This window comes from Hyaena hyaena, unplaced genomic scaffold (assembly GCF_003009895.1).
Source record: "Hyaena hyaena isolate Hyena2069 unplaced genomic scaffold, ASM300989v1 scaffold_188, whole genome shotgun sequence".
NCBI classification, from domain to species: Eukaryota; Metazoa; Chordata; class Mammalia; order Carnivora; family Hyaenidae; genus Hyaena; species Hyaena hyaena.
Genome location: NW_024080819.1, coordinates 2,112,433 through 2,130,197, shown reverse-complemented (window position 1 = coordinate 2,130,197; position 17,765 = coordinate 2,112,433).

Sequence of the window (17,765 nt, the reverse complement as noted above, 5' to 3'; positions counted from 1 at the left end):
ACTCAACAGACTGAGCCACCCAGGCACCCCACTCTTTTTTATTTTTAAATCCAACCTAGAAATCCTCTTTAATTGGCAAGTTTAGTCCACTTGTTATTGATATATTTATGTATTTGTTTTTTGTCATTTTTGCCTTTGCTTTTTCTTGCATTTTTGCTTTTTTTTTCCTGTCATCCTTTATATTGATCAACTTATTACTTCTGCTAATTTAGAGATTACGCATTCTAGTCCTTTTCTTTTTAATGATTACATTGAAAAAAATTTAACATGCATTCATGCCATAAAAGCAAAAGTTGCTGTGTATATCTACATTTCTTATGAATGTTACACCAACTGTAAAATAATTTACCCCCGATCTAGCTCTTCCTTATTGTAAGTCATTATTTTTTTAAGCAGTGTACTATAGTTTTCATATTACTTATTATAGTATTAGGGTTCTCTAGAGATATAGAGCCAATAGTGTGTGTGTGTGTGTGTGTGTGTTGTATGTGTGTACCTATATACATAAATATATACTTGCATATACATATTAAGTCTGCAGGTGGTCTATTGGCAGAATTCTCTCTTCTGTAGACTGGGGGGTCAGTTTCTTCCTTTAAGGCTTTTAACTGATTGGACAAGTCCCATTCTCATTATGGAGGGCAGTTTGCTTTACTCAGAGTATACTGATTTAAATATTAATCACATCCAAAAAATACCTTAATCTCATCCAAAAAATACCATGTCTTCTGAGTGTATACAGGCTCCTGTGTGGTTTCCTGCCTTTGAAGCTGGGTGGCTTGAGACTCATTTCTGACTAAGACAATGTGGAAAAAGTGATACTGCATGATTTCCAGGGTTAAGTTTGTAAGAAGCCCTTCACGTGCCATATGGGTCTCTTGGACTATGTGTTCTGGGAGAGAAGGCCACCAGTTTAAAAGACTAACTACCCTAAAATACCCATGCTAGAGGAAGCCTCCACTAGCCATGTAGAGAAAAGGAGATATTCTGCTCATCTCAACTGTTTTAGCTATTTGAATTAAATTGTCATACATGTGATTGAAAATGTCATCTTGGATGTGTAGTCCGCTTGAGACTTCAGGTGATTCTAGTCTCAGACTGTTACGTAAAATCACTACATTTGCAGGGCCCCTGGGTGGCTCACTTGGTTAAGTGTCTGACTCTTTGTTTTGGCTCATGTCATGATCTCACTGGTTCATGAGTTCAGGCCCCGTGTAGGGTTCTGTCTGTGCTGATAGTATGGAGCCTGTTTGGGATTCTCTCTCTCTTTCTCTTCCTGCCCCTTTCTCTCTTGCCACCCCCCTCTCCCTCAAAATAAACTTTAAAAAAATTTTAAAACTTTATATGTTTTTAGTGTTGTACAGTTTCATTATAATAAATCTACATAGGGACATTTCATTTATCAGTGTTTTAAACTTGTTATACTTGCTATATCCAAGGATTGTATTTTTTATTCTCAAAAATTCTGAAAATTTTCAGATGTCATTTCAATTGCTGTCTTTCCACTGGTTCTCTTCTGATGTGATTATTAGTTACATTGGACCTTCTCTCTCTTCCCTTCCTGAGTCTTAGTCCCTCTTTCATGTTTTTTATCTCTTTGTCTCTCTGTGTTGCAATTGGGATTAAGTCCTCACATCCTTTTTCGGTTCACTAATTCTTTTTTTGGCTACAGTTTCGACCAACAATTGGGCTTTTAATTTCAATGCCCTTACTTTTAAGTTCTGTAACTTTTAATTTTTTTTCAAACCTACCCCATTCCTTTTAGATACTATTTTGTACATTTTTCTTGATTTTAATTTTTCTTTTATATCTCTATTTTTATATATCTATCCTTCCAAAGGCACATTGATTCTGGGGGCACCTGGGTGGCTCAGTTGGTTGTGTGTCTGATTTCAGCTCAGGTCATGATCTCACAGTTTGTGAGTTCAACCCTACTTTGGACTTTCTGCAGTCAGCAGAGAGCCCTCTTTGGATCCTCTGTCCCCGCCTCTCTCTGACCATCTTCTGCTTGTGTGTGCTCGCGTGCTCTCTCTCTAGCAAAAATAAAACAAAAAAACATTTAAAAAATATTTAAAAACACACTGATTCTGTAGTTTCCTTCTAATAGTTCTGTGATCTGGAGTTTTTAATGTTTAGTAGTGATATTTCTTGTATCTGCTTCTCTAATTCATTCTGAGTAGTTTCTTGAGCGTTGTAATTTTGGATTGTAGTAAATCTTAAGGACAGCTTCACTTAAAGCCTTTTGTCTTCTCTGTGTTGGAAGTGTGTCCCTCAGGAATGGTTCTATGTCTGTTTCTAGCCAGTTGCTTCTAGGGTATCATTATCCTTGGGTCTAGGTTGTTTCTGACTTGGGGGATTCTGAACCCAACAGGAAGTATAAATTTGAACCTCAAATCCACGTGTTTCATGCCTATGGTTATACATTTTCAGAGAAAATTGTTTCATTCCCCCAGATCCTCCAGATCTTAGGCCCAAATAGACAAGCTTGCTTGTCATTTTCCTAGCTAGTAGAAGGATTTTTTTTCTCTTGCAGTGCAGGTGTAGATCTTTAAAGATTCTGGGGTGCCTGGTTGGCTCAGCTGGTTGAGCGTCTGACTTCTGCTCAGGTCATGGTCTCACAGTTCGTGAGTTGGAGCCCCGGGTCGGACTCTGTGCTAACAGCTCTGAGTCTGGAGCCTGCTTCTGATTCTGTCTCCCTCTCTGTCTGCCACTCCCCTGCTCATGCTCTGTCTCTCACTGTCTGTCAATAAGTAAATGTTAAAAAAAAATATTTAAAAAAATTAAAAAAAAAGATTCTAACTTTATGTGAAGGTCTTTAAAGGTCTTAATTCTGTCTCCCTCCTGTTCCTGTATAGTTGTCAGAACTTAAGCCCTTTGGGTTTTTGAGGCCAGCAAATCGTTCCGAGGATTACCACTCTGAGTTTTATTTTCTCCTTCACTTCTGGCCCCTAGAGATTTCCCTTACATGTCTCTGAAATCAGATATACATTTAAAAGGGGAATGTGTGTGTGTGTGTGTGTGTGTGTGTGTGTGTGTGTCTGTCTGTCTGTCTTTGTGTTCCAAAACAGGAAGTTTCTGTGGGTATTTAATAGATGATATTGCTAGAAACAAAATTATAAATTATTTTGTAAAGCTACTATAAAGACTTTTTATTGGTTGGGCGTCTGGGTGTCTCAGTCGTTTCAGCGTCCAACTTCGGCTCAGGTCATGATCTTGTGATTCATGAGTTCGAGCCCGCATGGGGCTCTGTGCTGACAGCTTAGAGCCTGGAACCTGCTTTGGATTCTGTGTCTACCTCTCTCTCTGCCCCTCCCCACTCATGCCCTATCTGTCTGTCTGTCTGTTTCTCTCTTTCAAAAATAAACGTTAAAAAAATAAAAAAGAAGACGACTTTTTATTGGCCAACAGAGCAATATTATGCCCATCCTCTTGAAGCTTACATATCTTTTCTTGTATATAAGCTTCCCACAAAAATGACTGTCTGTGTGTCTTTTTCTCTCTGCTTCTTTTGCTCTTTCTTGTTGTTTTCTTTTTCTTTTTTAATGTTTATTTATTTTTGAGAGACAGAGACAGAGCATGAGCAAGGGAGGGGCAGAGAAAGAGAGAGACAGCAAATCTGAAGCAGGCTCTAGGGGCTGGGCTGTCAGCATAGAGCCCAGTTCAGGACTTGAACCCACGAACTGTGAGATCATGACCTGAGCCTAAGTGGGAGGCTCAACCAACTGAGCCACCCAGGTGCCCCTCTTTCTTATTGTTTTCAGTAAGTCATTGTGGTCTCAAATAAGTGGTTGACTTTCTTTCTCATCTTGTGTAGGCCATTTATTTTTTAAATTTTTTATTTATATATTCTTTCACCTGAAGAATTAATACAGGGCTTTTAACCAGGAGATCAGAGTCTCCTAGTAGATCTTAAAGTTGATTTCTGCCATAGCACCCTTTCTTCTATTCTTTGTCTTTTCTGTGATTCCTAAAGGTGAGTCCAGTACAGTCCCTAGTAATGATCTGCCTCCAATTCCTAGAGGATAGTGACTGTGCCCAATTTGGAGCCAGGTCAGTAAACAGCACATAGGGTACGAAGGAACTGCTTTTTGACATGGTTATGATATTCAACAGTAAGAGAAAAAAACAAATGCTTATGTATGTTAGAAATCAAAGTTAAGGGTAGTTACTGCAAAAGATATTTTTATGTGATACTCAAGGTTTGTTTTTAGATAATAAGTTGTTTCTTTTAGGATCATGCTGTTCAGAAACTGAGCAAGTACAGAAGCCATTGTGGAAATTAGTGAATTCCCTAAGTTTTGGCAGCATATGAAGTCTTGTTGCAATCTTTACTTTTACTACATTAAACCTCAGGAAACTACTTTGTATATGTTGAGCTCTTCTTCTGTCTGCCAAGAGAAAAGTTTCATAAGCAGGGTAGATGCATATCTACTAAATTATAGCCCAGAGGTTAAAAAGTTCAGAGACTGTTATGTCTAAAGCTCATGTTTTAAATTTGAGAGATAAGTTATCAGTTCCTATAAAATAGGAGTATATTCAACATAGTCAAGTTCTGATTCTGTTTTCTTCCTCCATTTCTCCATGAATTCCTGTAGTAGGTGATGGGAAACTTTCTTCAAAATATTTCTGGAATTAAGTGTTTGTAAATTTCTGTATTTGGTCCATTAGTTTTTCTAACTGTTTAAGTTACTCACTTGATGTCCTCCAGAATATATTTTTCTTCCTCCCCCTCCTCCCTATTCCTTTTCCCTTTCTTCATGTTCTTCTTGTTCTTTCTCTCTTCGTCTTCATTTTTTGGAATGAGAGCCCCTGAGTTTGCCTTGGCCGGTGGCCATAGAACTGGAGACTACATTTCTCCCCTCTGGAGCTAGGTATGGCCAATGGGATGTGAGCAACAGTGATTCACGTACCTTCTGGCTCATGGTCCTGAAGTGGGAATAGGGTACTAGACAGCCATATTGGTCTCTCTTTTGTAAATCTGATGAGTCAACGTTTGCCCAAAAGTCTTGCAAGAAACCACAGGGAAAAAGAAGAAAGACTCATGGGCTATTGGAGAAAGGAAAGGGCTTTACCGTCTTTTATGTTTTATATTTTTAAATATTTTATATGCTTCTAGATAGCATTTACTTTTATATAATTCTATGTAAAAGAAGTTCTGTATAATTTCATTTTTCATAAGTGGATGAATACAGTATAGTATGAACACGAGTGTCCCCTATGCCTCCAAGAATAGGTCAGTTATCTTATTTTGGCTTGGAAATAAATGAAGTCACAGTTCTGCACATAGTGTGATAATTTGTTGAATGTTTTCTTTAAACAAGAAAGACTTTAAGGGTATGAAAGGTGGACACTTTTTAGATAATCACTTGGTATTTCATGAGCAGTGATACTACTCTTATTTATTGAATGTCAAAATTTTATAAGGGAGCAGAGAACTCTGTTAGACAGATATAACCTGGGCCTATTGCCAAATTGCTCTCTTTTAGTTAATATGAAAACCTGTGAACAGGAATGTAGGCTATGCAGCATAAGCAACAGAAATGTGACTACTGTTTTGGTCACTGGTCACGCAAGTCTGTTGAGAGTATATTCAGGAAAAACTCTTCTTGTGATATGTCTGCGGTGGAAGTACAAGGTGAGTCAACAACATTTTTGGTGCATGTTAGCTATCATTAGTAAGGAAGCACAGTTAGATTTATTTTTATATTTATTTGCAGCAAAGAAAGTCTCTAGACTCAGAATTTTTAACACGACGTTGGTTGTTTTCTGAACATCTGCACTCAGGAGAAAGTTGAGTTGAGTGATTGCCCCTCTGTTTTTCACATAGCAAGTCACAGACTGTTTTTATACATGTGGACAACCTAAGAATGCTCCCCCCACCCCAATATTATTCTGTGGTCAGCAGACGAGAAGGGACCTTGTGACTTAGAGATTTAAGTAGGGCAAACTTAGGGCATTCAACTGGGGCATGTAAGCTAGATCTAGAGTCCCAAATTGGGACATTTAAAAGCCATTAGAAAAGGGAAAGTGAGAGGTGCTTGGGTGGCTAAGTCGGTTAATCGTCCTACTCTTGATTTTGACCCATTATCTCAGGGTCATGGGATTGAACCCCACATCAGGCTCTGCACTAAAGGTAGAGCCTGCTTAAGATTCTCTCTCTCTCTCTCTCTCTCTCTCTCTCTGTCTGTCTTCCCCCTCCTTCTCCCTCTCCGCTCCCTCTATCCCCTTCTAGCGTTCTCTCTCTCTCTCTCTCTCAAATAAAAAAAAAAAGAAAAACAAGGGGGAAGTAACAATATATATTTGGAAAGGGTCATAGTATTTATTGAGTAAAATAAAAGGAGCCTATTTGTTCTCCAGCAAACAGAAGAGGGGAGTGCATAATTGAAGATTGCAGAGGGGTCACAATATTTGTTCAAGAGAGTAAAACATTAGGGTTTTTGTTTGTTTTTGTTTTTTTATTTTTTTTTTAGTTGAGGTTTTAACTGAATGCATGCTGTGTAGTTCTATTGATTATGACTTGTGACAACTGTTTTCCTCTTTTGGGGGGCTTCCAAGTCATCAGATATTCCTGAAAGAGCTCCATGTTAATTTCTGGGGAAGTACAACCCAAGATGCCCCATTTAGCACTGTGGCAACCCTCTTTAACCTGCTGGTGATAATAGATGTACTCCCCAGGTGTCCTAGGTATAGCTTTCAGCTATGAGTCCTTCCTGTTAATGGTTTTCCTGGTAAATGTAGAGTTGGTGGAGCAGGATGGGATGGGGGAAAGAAAACAGCTTTTCTTCAGGTTTATGCTCTTTTTATTCTCTATGACCATCTTGAATGAGAAGATTGATTTGCTCACTTGGTTCGGGAGAACATTAGCTGTGTCTCCATTCTGGGCACAGAGGAAAGGAATTTTTTTCCTACCACCTAGAGTCTTTTTGAGCTCATGGCTAATGTCCCTCCTCCAAGCAACAATTTTGGATAAAACTAGATTTGCAAAATTTATATTTTTGGAAGGGATTATTGATCAAATGGTACTTGGTGGCCACCCCATCACCACCACTCTCCTTCTCCCTGTCACGATAATGGTTTTGCCATCATGAGGGCTTTGTCATAGCATTTTGTAATGGTAACTGTCTAGTGAGAGGATTGAGGTAGATAGACATGCAATATGTACATATATATGAGTATATTTCATTGAAGAATGAAAACATGTAAATGTGCCAGTGGTTGAACTGGTGGATGGATGTTCACTGGAAAGCAAGTGACTTCTGACAAGTTTGAAATTTGGAACAAGGTTGGGGCTAGCCAAGGCCTGTGCCTCAGGGTTCCTAGACTTTGCATGGACTTTCTCCAGCTTTTCTCAGTGCCTATCTGCTGCTTGTAACAGCTGGAGATGTCAGTTCAACAAGGATGGGGCCATCCAAGAGGATCACTCTATTGCCTCTTTCCTTTTCCAAATTGTGTGTAACTGGGCACTGACAGCATGGTTTTGGGTGACTCAAATTGTTTCTAGAGACAGAGGTTGGCAAAAAAGCATTTGCCCAGGTCCCAAATATCCTAGGGGTGGCCGTGGCTGGAGACACAAATTTGGAAATAGTTTGTTATTAAAAGTCATTAAGCTAGATGAGGTCATCTAGGAGTGAGTGTAGATAGAAAAGGAGCTCACACCAAAAGTCCTTGGGGGTTATAGAGTTGGCATGTTGACATTCTTGATTCTCTGTGTTGCATGCTTTCAGTAGAGATTTGCTCTAGCCGTGATGGCAGCCTCCCCTTGTCTGATAGGGGTTTCCTTATGCACATGGGCTGCAATACAAAAGCAGGGTCTTCAGAGCAAATACAGGCAGGCACAGAACGCCAGCCTCATGTGGCTCCCTAGGCAGATGGCTTTGAAGTTTAATAATTTTTCCTCTTCATTTAGCATGGGTAGATAAAGCCAAAATAAAAATGACTTGTAGAAATAATTGTTTAGATAATCACACTAAGATACTACTCTTGGGGTAAAGGAGAGAGGTTTTCTAGGGGAAAGAATAGACTGAGTATGTCCATGTCCCAAGTATGTACTTGGGAGCTAGGGTGTGGGTAGGGTGGGTCTGAGTTTTTCAGCTTTTCCATTCACTTCTACTTATTTTGGTCCATTCTACTTGTATGGTTTCCTGGAGCCTGGCTTTATTATCTGCATGAGCCTAAACAATTGAATAACTAACACTTTAGTTTTGGCTTTGTAGATACAGAACTGGCATTTTTATCTGAATATTTTTTTTTTTTCAACATTAAGCAGTTCCTCGGTCTTCCTTCAATTGTCTGGAAGTTTTAGTTTTGGATCAGAATTATCAACACTTGTCTGAATTCTTTCCTTGACTACTTACATTAAATAAACACCTTCCCATCTTCCTGGTCCCTGATCTAGGGACTTGCACAAAAGGAATCCTCATGATTTACTGATGTTCCTTGAGACCATGGTTTGGTATAGATTAAGCACAGATCAGGAATTGAAGAATGGCAATTTTCTTGAATTTATATCCATAAAAGCCAAAAGCATTAAAATAATCACACATAGCCCATGAAGGTAGAGCCCCTTGAATTAAATAGGTAAAAAAATATTTTCCTTACAGCCAGTGGTTTTGTAAGAGACAGAGTTAATTGGAACAGTTTTGGCTTTAAACCCAGTGAATTTGATGCTCTGGAACAATGCTTGAGGAGTTTCCATGTCAAATAAGTGTTGGCTTCTCATGAACTTAACCTTGGCTTCCTGTGCCTGTTAATATCCTAAGCTTCCAAGAAGACATCTTAGCACTTGGGTCAGGGAGATTTACTGTATGTGAATGAGTCTATGTAGAGTGTCGGGAAACATTAATCACACCAGAACTTCCCTCACTATCCATTGGCTGTGTCACACACCCAAAGGATCTAATGGGCCACTCTGAAGAGTAAGATAGGCATTAGAAGAGGAGGAGGATGCAGGTCCCTCTTCTGAGACAGTAGAGCAATGACTAATATTGATAGCATTTGGGGCATGATCACAGACCGAGGGGCCTGCTGCCCATTCATCTACAAAGCCCAGGGGATCACGTTCCTGGACAAAGCTGCTTGAAGATAGAAGGGTACAGGAGGGAGTAAACATGAAGGAAGAAAAGGCCTTTGGGAGGATGAGACTGTGAGGAACTGGGTCACAGTCACTGTCAGATTCCTTGTGTATTCAGACTGTAATTTGCAGGTAAATTAAACCCACCACCCCACATGGCTAGAGGCTGAGCTAATCATTGGCTTCCTGTGAGATGGGGACTTTGCAGGGCTGATCTTGGTGTAAATGGGAAACTCAGTGATCCGGAGTCCATCACCTAGGCAGTGCATACCATATGATCTCATTTAATTAAAAGTACATTTCCTACTCATCTTTCTGGTGCTGCTTTGTTGATGTGTGTATACATGCACTTGTATAGGGATATCTGAGTTACCAGTCTACGTAACGCCTTTAGGAGTTTCAAGCAGCGTGAGGATACCCAGTGTCTGAGGACGATGAAAGGAGGCTGTGTGTATTGGAGGTGAGAGGTAGGGAATGGAAGCGTACAACATAAGAACAGAGAGAGTTTTTCTCATTTATAGTTTTGTCTAAGCTAGCCCTGACCATTGAGGGTCACAGCTTCCTGAATAAGAAAGTAAAGTCCCGAGGCATATAAGCCTGTATTGTTAAAAAAGAGATTTTTTTTCCCCCCAAGTGGGCCTTTATTCATTTTTGGATTTTACTCTTGTCATTCTCCAACTAAATTCTTCTGAGTTGAGATATAAGGAAATATGAGGGAGGAAACATCCAAGAGTGAGCTTAGGGAACAGTAGTTTTGCAACATATTAAAAAGGGGACTTCTGGGAATGTTGTTCTGTTGAAATAAATCCAACCTTGTTTGCCTTTATGGCAAACGGAATCTTTTCTTCAACAGATCTTTCCCCCCAGCTGCTTAGAGGCCCTTTAGCTTCCCCTTTCTTAGCCCTTTTAAGAGAGGGCAGTTTGTCAGGTTGTCTTTGATTCCTAATTAGTCCTGGAAATCCTGATAGACATTCCACATGGAAAAAGTGTAATGTTTGAGCAAGGACTTGGGAATGTAGACACCTTTTTTCAGCCAAAGGATCACATCAAACCTGGCTCTGAGAAGCCCGAGATCTAAAAAGCTAAAAATGATCCCATTTTCTTTATGAGGTCTCTGTTTCTGGAAAGGACACTTCTTCCCCAGCAGGTGATGTGTTGGAAAGCAAGTTTGGGGGCTGTAGATTACCATAGGCCTTGTCTGAATCATGGTCTGATGAGCCTAGAAGAGCACCTCTCAGCCTCGGCCTGCTCATCTGTAAAATAAAGGTTACGATACCCTCTTAGCCGTGTCATTATCAGGATTAAATAAGATAATGAGAGCAAGAGAGAGACTGGATAGTGAAGGGCTAGGGACAGGGACTCTATCCTGACCTTATTACCTGCAAGCCTCAGCCAAATCACCTATTCCTTTCATGCCTCCCCTTTACATCTGTAAAGTGCCAACAATAGTACCTACTCCCCAGATTTGTTAGGAATAAATGAGATAATAGATCCAGAGTATTTAGAAAACTGATTCACCATAAGATTGGGATTGTTATTAAAGTGATTTTCACCTAAGAGTATTCAATACAGGATAGCTACTAGAATTATTCTTAGGCAGATATGCTAGGTAACTCTTCTCATTTGGGTCACAATGGCCATTTCCCAAAGGCCTCCTTTTGGTCAGAATTTCCACCAATTTAGTCATGGATTTTCCCTGTCCTTTGCTCCAGATCACTGCATCTTGTGTTTGAATGACCTCATTCCCTCCTGCAGATGATTGGCAGTGGTCTCTGCCTTCCTTTCCAGGATCATAGAGCAATTGTCCTTTCAATGTCCCACCTCTAAGCTTATAGGCAATAAACTCCATTCACCTATGAAACCACACATTGCTGAGTTGTATTTCTTCTCATCCTGCCCTCCCCCTCAGCCTGCTCCCTTTTTGTCCCCTTATCATTTTTACAATGCCTCAGACTAATAAATGGATTCAGAAGGCAGTCCCGCCAGTATTTCCAAAGCTCTATTTTGTAGGTAAAAGACAAAGATGATTTCTTACAGCACAATTAGAACTAGGCTGGCAAATAAAATCGTCCACTCACTGATTGTGACTGATTAGTGGCCCTTACTTGTCAACCATATATTTCTGCACTTTTAACCGTCACTTCTTCAAACACTCTATTCCCTTGGCCATATTAACTTTAGTGTATTAATAACTACTTGGGAGGTTAGTGAGAGGCAATGGAGCCTTTCTTCCTGGAGTCAAAACCACCCAGAAGTATAAAGGACCGTTTTACCAAGGAAGAGTGGTAGCCTATACCTCCCTGTCTTCCAGATTCTAGAAATTCTAGTCCTTCAGAAGGAAAACCTGGGCTATAAAGGTGCCAGTGTAGTAGATAACACCGGGTAAAATGCATTTTCTAAATTGTGAGGTAGGGGATCTTCTCATTTCTTCAATTTGCTTTGGAAAACAATGAGAATGTCCAGAAAAGGAAAATGTTGACATGTGAAAAATGAAAACACCATACATTTGTGAAGTGTAAATTACTCACTGGGGGCTTAGACACATTACTTAATCCCTTTGAACTTTATTTTCCATTTGATAAAATGAGAATAATATCTGCCCAGGTTATTTTTTTGAGAGTATATACATATTACTTTATAGATATAGATATAGATATAGATATAGATATTTGGACATTACATATCTATCAGTCTGTCTGTCTGTCTTGGTCTCTACTTTAGATACTGTAGAGTCCCATTTAAGGAATTATATTTGTTAACTTGTTCTCCCATACCTGACATGTTTTATTTTCCCTCATTTATGCAGTGAGCAAATATCTGCTGGGGGATGGCCATGTACCAGGGACTGTGCAAGGTATTTGGGACACAGATGTGATCCTCTAAGAGCTCATGGTTTAGAGTTTGTAGGTGTGCATGTGTGAGGGGTAGAGATACAGATATGTCAAGGAGCACTGAAATACTAGGGAAGTATAGAGTATTGGGTTTTTCTCAGTTATCCCAATCTGTAGGTTGAGGAAACTTGAGGCACTAGAGTTGAATTTGAGCAGATTCCATGGCTAGTAGTATGCTTTATTATATTAGCTCATGTTTCCTCACGAATTTGAGGCATGCTGAAGATTCAGAAGGACAGTGGCTGGCTGCTATAGGCCTGAGTTGGGTGAGGCCTGAGTTGGGGGATGGGATGTTTCTTCCATAAATACATTCAGGAGAGTTCTCCAGTGAGCCCCACAAAGAAAACAGCTGGGAAGTACTTAGCAACGTGATCTCCATAGGGCACTTAGAGCCTGACCAATGTATGAAAGCATTGTAAAATTGTTCCTTGTCTCTAGGTGTGGTGACTCTTTACTAAGGTTGTTCTGAAAGGCCTAGGGGAAATGCCTCTCCAAGTGTCTCAAAAGAAGCAGATCCTCCGGGGACATAGAGTTGGACTCTAAGTTGTGGCCACGTTGGTTTCCAGGAAAGTTGAAGTTCACTCTATACGTTATTTTTGTTAGAAGTGTGTGTGTGTGTGTGTGTGTGTGTGTGTGTGTGTGTGTGTTACAGCTTTTTCACCTGTAAAGTTGGCTCAGTAATTATTTGCCTCAAATTCTCATTAGCTCATCCTGAAAACTGATTTTAAAACTAAGTCATTTATTTATATATCCATAATTGCATCCTGATAGCATTCTTTACTTAAAACATTTATCACTATAGTAGACATTAGAGATGTTGAGACTAATCTAAGCTGCTCCCTTCTATTTACTGTTTAATAAACAAAACAAAGCATGTAATCAACTCACAGTTTAATTCCTGCAGTAAATTTTTTTGGCTTGAAATCCGTAGTGGCTTCCATTTTTTCTGACTGGACTGTGAACTAAAACAGACCTTCAGACCCACAATAATGAGGTTTATACTTTTTCCCCCTTTTTGCTTTCACCTATTGACATTTCCCACCCAAGTCTTTTCAAGTCATTTGCTTATCTATCCTTGAAACCTGTCCTCTGAACCTTGCTGTTAGTGGTAACATTTTGCTGCTTATGGGGCCAAGCTTGGAGAGGCATTTGTTAAATAGTTTGGCTAAGAGTTCTCCCATGTTGTTTTATCTTTTCTTTTTCTAAATTTTATTTTAGAGAGAGACAGAGAGTGGGGTGGAGGCAGAGAGAGAGAATTCCAAGCAGCATCCACACGCAGCATAGAGCCTGACATGGGGCTCAATCCCACAACCCTGGTAGACTTACCTAAGCAAAAATAGAGTCAGATGCTCAACTGACTGAGCCACCCAGTTGCCCCTCTTTATTCTTTTATTTTTCTCTCTCCTCCCTCCTTCCCTTGGTTTCCTTCCTTCCTTCTTCCTCTTTATGGATTGCTAATATTTGTGTCATTGTTGCATCTTATATGCTTGCATGCCTTATTTAGAGTAAAGAATTTTCAGGTATTTTACCTGACTCCATGTGACAGCTTGGACTAGAGGACCAAGTATACCTTAGTCTGCCCTTTCTAATCACTATAGACACACATACGTATATATATATATATATATATATACGTATATGTATTACATATATGTATTTTTATATATGTATACATATACATATATGTATATATATATATTCAAGAGATGTAGAAGGAAGTTTTAAAAATCTCTTAGAGGCAGCAAATATTTTACATTTTCTCATTCTTTTTTATGGTTTTGTGTACATGTATATTTTATATAATTATAATAAACTTTATATATTGCTGTTTTCACTTAACATGACAACAGAATTGTGTATGTTTTCATGAGTTATCTTAAGTATAATTTTGTTTTTTTTTATTAAAAATTTTAAAGTTTATTTTGAGAGAGAGAGAGAGAGCAAGTGGGGGAGGAGCAGAGAGAGATGGAGAGAGAGAATCCTAAGCAGGCTCCTCTCTGGCAGTGCAGAGCCTGATGTGGGACTCAGAGCCATGAACCCCGAGATCTTGAGCTGAGCTGAAACCAAGAGTTGTACACTTAACTGACTGAGCCATCCAGGTATCACTAAACATAATTTTAAATGAATTTATAACTGACCACTGAGATTTTGCAAGTGGTACTTGTTTCTTTTTTTTAAACTACCCTTTTTTATTAAACATTTAGTTTTTTTACAGTATCCACTGTTATTATTAATATTATAATGAACAGCTTTGGCTCTAAAGATGTTTTTATGTTTTGGATTATGTCTTTAGCATGGCTTCTGAGATGTGAATTACTGGCTTAACGCTTAGAACATTATGATCCAAGAAATGAAACTTGGAAAACGGAATGTGATTCGTTCCTTTACATTTATCCAACATGAGCCTATGTTAAAACATATTGAATAGTGCCGAAACCAGACTGCCTGTGTCCTTATCCTGGCTCTACCCCTCTCTGTGTGACCTTGACTAAGTTACTAACCTCTGTGTCCCTTAGTTTCCTTATCTATAAAACCCTTGTAAAGTTGTTATGAGGTTTAAATGAGCTAATTTCTATAAAGTGCTTAGAATGTCATGTGACATATAGTAAACACTATATAAATATTAGCCATTACTGTTATTAATAATATCAGATGGAAAGTATAAACAAAGTGTGAATTTCTCAGAGTGCCTGGTTCTTTTTTTTTTTTTTTTTTTTTTTTTACAAATAGTTTATTGTTTTTTTTTTTTTCACATAACACCCAGTGCTCATCCCCACAAGTGCCCTCCTCTCAGAGTGTCTGGNTTTTTTTTTTTTACAAATAGTTTATTGTCAAATTAGTTTCCACATAACACCCAGTGCTCATCCCCACAAGTGCCCTCCTCTCAGAGTGTCTGGTTCTGATAGATAATCCAGGAAAGGACTACTAGAACCATGGGAAGTGTAGTGGGAAACCTCTCAAATAACAAGATATGGGGATAGATTGATGGAAACAGGATCAAAATATTTTGTGTCTGTAGAGGGCTTCACAGTTTACAGAGTCTTTTGATATTGGTACTCAACCCCCCTACCCCCATCTCACGTTATGTCTATGAGGCATAGGTCATATTAGTTCTATCTGACAGGTAAGACAACTGAGGCTTAGCATTAGGAAATGACTGAACAAGAATCCATAGTCAGTATGTGGAAGAGCCAGGTCTTGAGTTAAGTCTTCTTTTTATTATAACAGTTGATTACAGGGCTGCCTGGGTGGCTCAGTAGGTTAAGCGGCCGACTTGGCTCAGGTCATGAGCTTGTCAGGCTCTGTGCTGACAGCTTGGAGCCTGGAGCCAGCTTTGGATTGTGTGTCTCCCTGTCTTTCTGCCCCTCCTCTGCTCACTCTCAGTCTCTCTCTCTCTCTCTCTCTCTTTGTCTCTTAAAAATAAACATTTAAAAATTTTTATACCAACTGATTATAATACAGAGTCACAGTCTAGGTAAGCTGAATATGAATGGATTTATACAAATTCTGGAATAAATGAATAAAAGGGAGAGATAATTTTATGATAAATAATAGGAAGTTTTACTGTCTGCTTACCTGTAAAAGTGGAAGGTGCTGAATTTATAATTTCCTCAAAGAATAAATTCTGGAGGAAATTCCATAAATGACATCAAAACACTTCAAGGGCAAAATTAATTCTCTTTAAATCTTTTGTTTGACAGCCATGTTATGAGGTCAGATCCATGATAATTTCTTACAGCAAAAGTTGGTGCTCCTAACCTTTACACAGGTGTGAAGGATCCTTCACATTTGATATGTCTCTTGTTAATTTTAAATGTAGACCAAAGAGCTCATATTAATTACTAAAACTTTGAAACTAAGCTTCTTTACATCTTTTGGGGAGAATCAGCAAGAAGGAAAAGCACAATGGTAATTTAATTCGTTAATTTGTTTCATCAACAATCACAGAGCACTTTCTGGAGGGTGAGACAGAGAGTGTCTAATGAAAGAACTTAGGTGCTTAGTGATGAAATTTTCTGGGCAGTTACCCAGTACATCTTTCCAGATTATGAGTAAGGAGACTGTGGTAGGTAACACTATAGCAAGTCTACACTTCCCTGTGCCTTTATGGAAGAACTTAAGAAACTGAGTTTTAGAGGTGGACACAAAGTTTTCATTTGGTTTCATTTTACTGAAACCAACATAATTCTAATGTGACCTTTCCAGAGCTGAAATGCTGCTTCCCTGCATGGCCTCAGAGTGGCACATTGTCCATCTGTGTTGTATTAGAAGGGAAGACCAACATTTTTTTGGCTTCACATTCATGGTGGCTTAATTTTCAACAGAAAGGGAAGATTTAAACAAAAGATTTCTTGTAAGGAGAGCCTTTTCTCCTTTATTGTTAAGTATTATAAAAATATAAGCTTTTCCTCAAGTTGGTATCATTGTACTACCACCTTTAATAAAAAGAAAACAAAATAGAAAATCTAAATAGCCCTATGTCTATTAAAGAAATTGAATTTGTAATGAAAAACCTTCCCATAAAGAAAAGGAAACAGGACACGACTTGATGAATTAACATTTTGCTTTCAGAAACTGGTTTGTGTATTTTGGCAGTTAAATCAAATTCTGCTCAACTTTGGAACAAAATGAAGGTCCATTTAATGGCATCTAAATGAAGGTGTGGACTCTTAACTGATGAGACACACTTACCTTGTCACCTTCATAGAGGGTCCTTTTTCAGACTTAGCTTTCAGATGGCTTAATGGTCAGCTAAAGATGTTTTTGTCTTTTGTTGCCTTTTTAAAAAACTACTGAATTCAATGCTCACTTTAGTGTGTGAAAATGCATTTCAAGTACCCTCCAAAAAAACGCATAACACAAACAGTGAATGCAAAATTGGCATCTTGAACTGTGACTCAGCCTGTGAATTTTGATCATCAATGCACGTAAAGTTCATGAAGAGCTGAGTTCACGTGCAGTGTCTTCAGAAAATCCAAATCAACACTCTTCACCCCAAACTCAACCTTTGCCACTGTCCTGATGATGTCCAGATTAGTAGTTCATTTTTTAGTCTTTTTCTCAAGATCCATCTTCCTAGTGCATGTCTTTTATCTCACTGTCACAACAGACTTTAAAATTAAGATATCTAAAATGGAAATTTTAATTTCTGCCTACAAGTTTTCCTCTTATTGGTAATAACATCTTAATTATTCCAATAGCTCAATTTGGAAATCTAGGCATTGGCCCAGCCATCTCCTTTTTAGCCAACTTCCAGCCAGTTTTTAGGAGAGTTGAATGTACTGCATCTGCAGATCCTTGACATGTTAGGGATAGATTCCGTAGATTTCCAGAACCTACAAGTTTTCAAATACTCTTCAACTACAAATATTATTGTCCCATAAAATGTAGCAAAATTTAACTTAATGCTGCTAAAGACAAGAAAATAAAAAGTTGCACCAGAGGGGAAAACCTGGGCAGTCAGCTGGTCTCACTCACTGGCTAACTACTCCTTCCAACAAAATGTGCCTGTGTTAAGTTACCAACTTAGCAAGATGGCACATTACAGGGAACCTTACAGATTTAACTTTCTAGACTTGGCTAAATACTATGGCCCTGAAGGTCCATGAAATTTATTAATTGTGCTAGGCCAGCAAGACAAAAACATTTCATGAAATAACTCCAGCCAGCACTCCAGCCAGCATAAGAACTGGTCAACAGAGGAGGGATTAAACTTCAGTGGAAGTGGAAAAGACAGTTAACTTGTGGTGCAAGGATATGCATAGGAGACATAAATGGAAATAGGCTGTGGAAAAAGCCAGGAA